Source organism: Erpetoichthys calabaricus, chromosome 10, assembly GCF_900747795.2.
Source record: "Erpetoichthys calabaricus chromosome 10, fErpCal1.3, whole genome shotgun sequence".
NCBI classification, from domain to species: Eukaryota; Metazoa; Chordata; class Cladistia; order Polypteriformes; family Polypteridae; genus Erpetoichthys; species Erpetoichthys calabaricus.
In genome coordinates this window covers 116821842-116831441 of record NC_041403.2, presented here as the reverse complement: position 1 = coordinate 116831441, position 9600 = coordinate 116821842, and the positions used below count along the sequence as shown (strand labels likewise).

The window sequence follows — 9600 nt, the reverse complement described above, 5'->3', positions numbered from 1 at the left end:
ATCAACTGAATTTACCACAGGTGGACTCCAATTAAGCTGCAGAAACCTCTCAAGGATGATCAGGGGAAACAGGATGCACCTGAGCTCAATTTTGAGCTTCATGGCAAAGGCTGGAATACTTATGTACATGTGCTTTCTCAATTTTTTTATTTTTAATAACTTTGCAAAAATCTCAAGTAAACTTTTTTCACGTTGTCATTATGGGGTGTTGTGTGTCAAATTCTGAGGAAAAAAATGAATTTAATCCATTTTGGAATAAGGCTGTAACAAAACAAAATGTGGAAAAAGTGATGCGCTGTGAATACTTTCCGGATGCACTGTATTTTAAGAAGAGGAAGGAACGTAGGGTTACGTACAAGAGTGGAGGAAGATGCACACAGGTAGATTACATCCTATGCAGAAGAGCTGATCTGAATAAGATTGAAGACTGCAAAGTGGTGGCAGGGGAAAGTGTAGTTAAGCAGCATAGGATGGTGGTCTGTAGGATGACGTTGGAGATCAAGAAGAGGAAGAGATTGAGCCAAGGATCAAATGGTGGAAGTTGAAAAAGGAAGACTGCAAGGTTTAGTTTAGGGAGGAGGTGAACAGGCACTGGGTGGCAGTGAAGAGTTACCAGACAGCTGGGAAACTGCAGCAGATTTAGTAAGGGTAACAGCAAGAAGGGTGCTTGACATGACATCTGGAAAGAGAAAGGAGGAAAAGGTAACCTAGTGGTGGAATGAGGAAATACATGAGAGTATACAGAAGAAGAGGATGGCAAAGAAGAAGTGGGATAGTCAGAGAGATGCAGAAAGTAGACAAGAGTACAAGGAGATAGGTGCAAGGTGAAGAGAGAGGTGGCGAAGGCTAAAGAAAAGGCATATGATAAGTTGTATGAGAGGTTGGACACTAAGGAGGGAGAAAAGGACCTGTATCGATTGGCTAGACAAAGGGACTGGGCTGGGAAACATGTGCAGCAGGTTAGGGTGATAAAGGATAAAGATGGAAATGTACTCACAAGCGAGGAGAGTGCGTTGAGCAGATGGAAAGAGTACTTTGAGAGGCTGATGAATGAAGAGAATGAGAGAGAGAAGAGGTTGGATGATGTGTAGATAGTGAATCAGGAAGTGCAACGGATTAGCAAGGAGGAAGTAAGGACAGCTATGAAGAGGATGAAAAATGGAAAGGCCGTTGGTCCAGATGACATACCTATGGAAGGATGGAGGTGTTTAGGAGAGATGGCAGTGGAGATTTTAATCAGATTGTTTAATAAAATGGAATCTTGGAAAGTGAGAGGATGCCAGAGAAGTGGAGAAGAATTGTACTGGTGCCGATATTTAAGAATAAAGGGGATGTGCAGGACTGCAGTAACTACAGGGGAATAAAATTGATGAGCCACAGCATGAATTATGGGAAAGAGTAGTGGAAGCTAGGTTAAGAAGTGAGGTGATGATTACTGAGCAGCAGTATGGTTTCATGCCAAGAAAGAGCACCACAGATGCAATGTTTTCTCTGAGGATGTCGATGGAGAGGTTTAGAGAAGGCCAGAAGGAGTTGCATTGCGTCTTTGTGGACCTGGAGAAAGCATATGACAGGGTGCCTCGAGAGGAGCTGTGGTATTGTATGAGGAAGTCGGGAGTGGCACAGAAGTACATAAGAGTTGTACAGGATATGTACAAGGGAAGTGTGACAGTGGTGAGGTCTGCGGTAGGAGCGAAGGATGCATTCAACGTGGAGGTGGGATTACATCAGGGATCAGCTCTGAGCCCTTTCTTATTTGCAATGGTGATGGACAGGTTGACAGACAAGATTAGACAGGAGTCCCCATGGACTATGATGTTTGCTGATGACATTGTGATCTGTAGCGATAGTAGGGAGCAGGTTGATGAGACCCAGGAGAGGTGGAGATATGCTCTAGAGAGGAGAGGAATGAAGGTCAGTAGGAACAAGACAGAATACATGTGTGTAAATGAGAGGGAGGTCAGTGGAATGGTGAAGATGCAGGGAGTAGAGTTGGCGAAGGTGGATGAGTTTAAATACTTGGAATCAACAGTACAGAGTAATGGGGATTGTGGAAGAGAGGTGAAAAAGAGAGTGCAGGCAGGGTGGAATGAGTGGAGAAGAGTGTCAGGAGTAATTTGTGACAGATGACTATCAGCAATAGTGAAAGGGAAGGTCTACAGGACGGTAGTGAGACCAGCTATGTTATATGGGTTGGAGACGGTGGCACTGACCAGAAAGCAGGAGACAGAGCTGGAGGAAGCAGAGTTAAAGATGCTAAGATTTGCATTGGGTGTGACAAGGATGGATAGGATTAGAAATGAGTACAGTAGATGGTCAGCTCAAGTTGGACGGTTAGGAGACAAATGCAGAGAGGCGAGATTGCGTTGGTTTGGACATGTGCAGAGGAGAGATGCTGGGTATATTGGGAGAAGGAGGCTAAGGAAAGAGCTGCCAGGGAAGAGGAAAAGAAGAAGGCCTAAGCAAAGGTTTATGGATGTGGTGAGAGAGGACATGCAGGTGATGGGAGTAACAGAGCAAGATGCAGAGGTCAGAAAGATATGGAAGAAGATGATCCGCTATGGCAACCCCTAATGGGAGCAGCCGAAAGAAGACGAAGAAGATTGATTAATCATCTTTTCTGAAATGTAGAATCAATGGCTTATGCATGGGGCTATTACAATCATGCTGTAAAAACATTTTGAAAACTGACTGCCCACTCCCCCACTCTGCTAGCTCATCAACTCCAGTTCAAGCAACATGTCCAAAATTATCATTCAGATCTGAAGGTTTCCTGACTTGTTCTATACCATAGTGTAACATAGCCATATGCTCAGATATTTGTCTCCAGAAATATTTTTGACACCCATGTAAACTCTATTCTTCTCCATTTGTGTGTACATGTCCTTGTTGAAGAAACGATTCTGATCTGGCACCCACCTTACTTATTCTCCTCAAAATGCTAAACACGATCATCACTGTGTCTTGAACTATAAACCTCCTTATGCTAAACAGGTTCAAATTGTCCTGGGATTATTCTAATACCTGTTCTCTAGACTTTCTTTGATGCTGTTTTCCCCATTTTACAACATGGAAACCAAAACTGTATCCATTTTTCCTAATGTGATATTACAAGCGTATTGCAGAGTGCAGGCATAAACTCTCTTGCACTGTACTTCACATACTGGTCTATACAACTCAATAACCAACTGAATGTTTACCACTTCTGTACAATTTATGTAAGTGCACATTGAAAAGTCCATTAAAAGTCCTGTTTGTCCAAAAAATGACTTCTCTGCACCAAACCCACTACTGCGAATTTAAATACTACATTCCCCCTTTAGTTGCCCCTACATCTCCGAGATATATGCATGTTATATTTAAACTGGCCATTAATAAATATGCATATATAGAGGTGACCTGGAATGAGTAAGAATCTCCCCCAGGGTCAACTGTTAACTTTAACCCACTGCACACTGTGACAACTGTGTCCACATGGATTTTTCTCCCCTGTATAAGAAGAAGAATAAAAGATAAGCTTTACAGCACTAACAGGGGCCCCAGCTCCATTTCTGCATTTTGGCACGGTCCAGCTGTACACATTTTCCTGCTCAAGGGTGCTATCTGCTAAAACACCTCTGAAAACTTAACCAACACATTTTTCTCCAAGTCATTTTAAAAGCAGATGCTCCAGCACTTATTACCCCTTACATGACATGTAGCACCACACAATGATTTCTGCTTTTACACTGGTCTTGCACCCATCTGTACACCGTGCCCAGTGTCCCTGTTGTCTAAATTTGATTAATTAGTTTCTCTTGAATTACTTTAGTAAAATCTTTCAGAAAGTCAAGGTAGATAATAACACATGGTTTAATTCTCTGCTACCTCAAACTCCAAAGTAACACGGAATCTCATCTGTCTGAACACAGGCTAAAAATTGGTTTTAAAAAGCTCATTCTCGTCTTTTTAATTTGCTTCCATCGTCAGTTAACTGACCCGCAGTTTGCAGAACTCGCCCTGTGTCTTTTTTATGCAGTGCTATAATACTGGTAGATTTAAGAAATTCTTTAATTTCTTGTTAACCGAGAATGGTAAACCGGAAGGCACGGACCCAGGTACACGGCGATGGACGCAGGAGACATAGTGCGCAGGCGCCTACAGCGCGCGTCTCATAAACCGCAAGCGAAGTCTGATCCACCGCGAACGAAGGAGTCACGGCTCAAAAATGAAAGAGCTCAACTAACGTAAATAACAAATGAAGCAACAACGCGCCCATAGCTAACAACTAACGACACAGCCACACAAAAAAGAGGATTCTGCGCTGCACACCAGTCAAACGGAAGAGGCTACGGAGGCCCCACAGGTCCACAAAGATAGTACGGAAGGCGCGGGAAAGTACGAATGGCGCAGGCGCCTACAACGCGCTTCTGAACTAAACGTCCACACTACACAGCATGGTCCACGCGCTTCTAACACACCACAAGCATAAACACGAGATAGTACAGAAACCCCACAGATCCGGACTCCACAACATATGTGAATCACATTACAGTAATACAATATTAAGCACATTACAGTATGGTCCACGCGTGTCTAAAACACTGCAAGCAAAAACCCGAGATGGTACAAAAGCCCCAAATATCCGGACTCCACAACATATGTGAATCACATTATAGTAATTCAATATTAACAGTACAACCACAGAAAACACAGGCTCGACACCAGATGGGTAATAAGAATAAACAAACGCTCCATATTAAACATACGGCATCCTCACACGTCCAAACTATACAACATATGTGAATCACATTACAGTACAACCACAGAAAACGCTCCGTATTAACAGTAAGTGCAAATATCCATATTACTAACGGTAAACAACGTATAACTAATGGAGACACGGTCACGGCTCCAAAACGATACAGCTCGACTCGAACGGAGCTACCTGGATAAAATCAATGAACGCAAGCGCCTACAACGCGCGTCTCAAATGCCGCAAGCAAAGCAAGTACGGCTCCAAAAAGAAAGAGCTCGACTGACGGAGATACAAAAAGAGAGTACAGAACCCTACACGTCCACACTACACAGCATAGTCAAACCCGACATAGTAGGGAAGGTGCAGGCGCCTACAACACGCTTCTAAAGCACTGCAAGCAATAACCCGAGATAGTACAGAAGCCCCAAAGATCCGGACTCCACAGCATATGTGAATCACATTACAGTAATACAATACTATATGTACTCACGGAAAACACAAACAGAAGAGGCTTCGGCGTCCTGCCCCACAGTCAAACCAGAGAAAGTACGGACTCCCCAAACGTCCACAAAACACAGCATAGTCACACCCGAGATAGTACGGAGGGCACATGCGCCTATACACCGCAAGCGAAGGAGCCACAGCTCAGAAACGAAAGAGCTCAACTAATGTAAATAAGTGATTTTAACAGTAAGTGCAATTATCCATATTACTAAAAGCAAACAACATATAACTAATGGAGTCACGGCTCCAAAACGAGAAACACCATTAACCCGGCCGGATTACCACAACACAGTCTTAACCTTAAAGTCGGGACAATAGTCATGCTATTATTTTGCCATGACAATCAACAAATCCCAAGGACAGACCATGGACAGAGTCGGCCTTTACCTCTCTGAGCCTGTATTTAGACATGGACAACTCTATGTCGCCTTCTCAAGAGTTCGGCATTCATGTGACGTTAATGTTAAGATTATAATAACTCCATACCAAGGAATACTCATTCAAGGACAACACGCCATCTTTACTACAAATGTTGTGTATAAAGATATCCTATGTACGTCATCTACATCTTTACACTCCAATATATCTCATACATAGATCTGCGCAAACTCAAAGACATTCTATACTTGCATAACATAATAATTACACTGCTATTCTCATTTACATATATTACATGGACCTACAGATATCGTGACAATGGACATGATACATATGTAACAATTACCGAGACAGACAATAATCTCTTTCAAATGTATTTCGGGTTACCCAAGACCAGGGGTTGGCGAGCGAAGCGAACAGGGGGCGGAGCCCCCTAGTACTGGTAGATTTAAGAAATTCTTTAATTTCTTGTGACGTCTGAAAAACATTTTAAAAGTTTATTTTAAATTCTAGTGTGCATATAATTATACTTGAAATTTTAATCAAATTTCTAGTGTGCATATATGCATTAGTTTATACATTTATTATCCACAGTCCTCAGAAAGAAATCTAATAAAGTTTCATTATTAAAGTCTTAGATGCACAGTTGATATTTATGTGTTACGACTAAAAGAAAAAATTCTTAAGAAACTGTATTAAATTATAAAGGGGAGGTTATGTTCGTAAACTTAAAAGACAAATATTTCATTATATGCAAAGATGATGTAACACTGCACAACTGTCTTCTTCTTTCGGCTGTTCTAGACAGAAAACGAAGACGACAGCAGCAGCACCAGCGATGTTTTAAAGTGAGAAAATGCAAGTACGCTCAGTGTGAATTTGCAGTAGTAGGGGACAGCCAATAATAATACCACGCAACAGTGCCCACCCTAAAAACGAGACGTAAACAAGTAGGGAGAAACATACCAACCTTTGAAAACAGCGGACACTGCATGTTATTACAATTTAGTATTTGCATAAATCTTCACAGCACAAAGGACTCGAATAACCTTCATGTATTTCCTCATGATCTCCACACGCAAAACATACCAAAACCTTGTTAATAACTTATGAATAAAATACATTGGCATAAATGTAAATTTCTGTGGATGGCACTGATGCCAATGATTCAGAAGCACTTATAAATGTTTCAACCTTGGCTCATTGTACTATTAAAAATGCAACTCCAAAATCCATTATGGCGGCTGAAAACATAACACACGAAAGCCTGGCTGAAATCCCTTAGTGTGACGTTATACTGAGGTCAACCCAGGCCTTGGCTCCACCCCTACGAGCAGCAACAAGACCACGCCTACACACTGTGGAGCGACACTATTGGCTTTTAGATTAGCGTGGGCGTGGAAGGAGGTGGGGATAACAATATTGTGACCTCACGATCAGCTGTTCGCAATATACTAAATTCTGATCTGAGGATCAGCTGAAAGCTGCAATAACAAAAAAAAATCTGCAGGAAGAAGAAACAAGCAAGGCGAAAATAATAAATATATATATTTATTATATATTACAGAAGGTCGCAAACCGTGTAAAGCTGCAGATTGATCTTCACATGGGCATTGTCTTGTCTATTTAATACTGCATTTCTTCTAAGAAGAATTTATTTTCACGTATTGTGAACATTTTTCGTTTTAATTTTTTATTTTTTTAGAACAACTACCTCAATTATAAGGCTACCTAAAGCTGTGCTTTAAGACATTTTATCCGATATTTTATCGACAGTTACGTTTACACCTTTTATGATACGACAAGAGCAGGTAAGCACTGAAGAATTTCTATACAGTTCTTTATGGGCAGTTTATTGAAAATAACTAACTGCAGGGCCGTCGCATTCGTGACTACTGGACTCGGTATAAACAGATTCGGACTTTTATTTTACCAGGTAATCATATATTACCTCAGATTACACTGTACCTTCAAATTGTTCGTCGCAAAAAGATATCTGTTTGGGTAGACTTTCTAATCTCATATCGCTAACATCATTTGCTGTCGTCTTTCGATTCTCTCGATCTGTGGGCTAAAACAGATTAATATTGACCTGTTTAGTCATTGCGATTGCTATGTGCCCCTTCATTCTCAGTTTTTAACACCTTTATACGTCTGGCGTTCCATCTGGCGTGCTCTTCTTTATATTTACCGTTGTTCTGCATTTTAGAGTTCAGTAGTTTTGTCTTTGAAAGCTTAATGTCGTAGAAATCTGATGAGACTTCCTTCAGCTGTAGTATGGAGGGTTTGTGTTGTCAAGGAGTCGGCAACAAAGGGCCTCTTTTCATTCCTTCTCTCTCCTTATTTGCATTTTCCCGATTCTGGGAAATCGGGAAACTAGGCGCCAGGCTCGCTTCCTTTGCTGTTCTTCTTTGGTGAAGGGAAAATATCTTGCTTTGGAAACTCCGTACCCCGAGGTCACTGTGGTTGCACCGTCAGTGCCTCACCGGTGACATCTTGTGTCATTGACTAACCCCATCCTCCATTCCCTACCATTATTATTTATATGGCTTGTCTGTTTTGTTACCATCTTCTTATTTACTTTCTTCACTTGCTATTATTTCAGCCGCGTTTATTCGTTGTTTGCACTAGGATGGAAAAGCAGTAATAATGTTTTATTCAATTCTCATTTTATGCCACCGATTAGACACTGATTCGTTCTCACATACATTCATTTTCTTCTTCATCGAATGGGGTGTGTATGTGTGACAATGTGTAGATATATAAATATATTTTTTTTATCCTTTTACATTGATAAAGCGATTACGTGACGCACGTAATTAGCATAGGACGCACTCGTAAAAGAGGTGTGGTTGGTCGCGCTTGGCCACGCCTACACAGTACGGAATGAAATCATAAAGAGCCGGCCGCTGCTCCCGACTGCCAATAAATAGTGCCCAGTCTCCTCTCTTCCTGTAATTTGTATGCTTTTGGAAGGTGCTGTAGCATATCGTATATTTCTCTCGCACAATTACTACAACATACGTATTTGAAAAGTACATCCCGTTGGTTAAAAATGTCATATGCACACAATAAAGTGTACTTGAACGTCTCACAAACTATTGATAGCATTATAATACCAAAGACATATAACAACATACACTAAATTCCAGACGATATTCGGACGAATCAGAAAGTATAATAGAATTATCCTACACCTGATTAAGAGTGGAAGAAGACTACAGTCAGAAGCGAATAACTCATCGTTCTAATTTAAATGGCACCCCTTTGTCTCCCTAACAGCTGGGATTCTAATTTTTACATAGAGTGTCAGCTTGATCTATTCAGTGTGTTTACAGTTTGTACTGAAGGATTGGCCCATATGCACATGAACACCCATCTGTGCCGCTTTATTATTGATAATTTTCAGAGCGTGTGGGGGGGTCGTCAGGAGAGCAGGTTTTTGATCGTGGAGTTTTAAGCATTTCATGAGGCCCAGTGATCCCTATATCAAAATATAACGGGAGTTTCATTATGGATTTTGTATTGACTATGAAAGGCAAAACGTATGATAAACACTGAACGATGTGAGAATGCCTTGTTACCAATACCATGGGCCTGTCTAGTAGGCTTCCTTTAGCATTTTTATTTGTATACAGTGGTATGAACGTGTTGCCTGTGCATTGCCATGTTTAATGGTTGGTTTCTAATGAATACCTGCACTTGACTTTGCTTCATAGAAAAAAGTGCTGCTAATAACGTGTCATCAGATTAGAACTCTTTTGGAAAACATAAAGCTATCCTAAGAATTTGCTGTGTAACCCACTGGTTTACATTTCCCTGTCTCTTATTTCATTTCATCTTTATTGACACCCATTCAGTATGGGGCCCAAGGGAGAGGTGGGTGTTAATAAATTTGGGAAAGGAGCCACTTTCTTTGAATTTACAGTCCTAAATCAACTTAACTGGATTTCTTATTGAGAAAGCCCATGAAGCCCAAG

General features: G+C 41.1%; 1 protein-coding gene across 3 annotated transcripts in view; it reads left to right on the top strand.

Annotated features, from left to right (window-relative positions):
• The first annotated feature begins 7066 nt into the window (after positions 1–7066).
• LOC114659341 (tumor protein p53-inducible nuclear protein 2) overlaps positions 7067–9600 on the top strand; it is a 28792-nt gene continuing 26258 nt past the window's right edge. For 2 of the 3 annotated variants that reach the window (XM_051932825.1, XM_028811776.2), the window contains exon 1: positions 7067–7431. The gene's annotated coding sequence lies outside the window, so the exon portion shown is untranslated. The remainder of the gene's footprint in view (positions 7432–9600) is intronic. The other variant, XM_028811777.2, reaches the window with a different exon arrangement.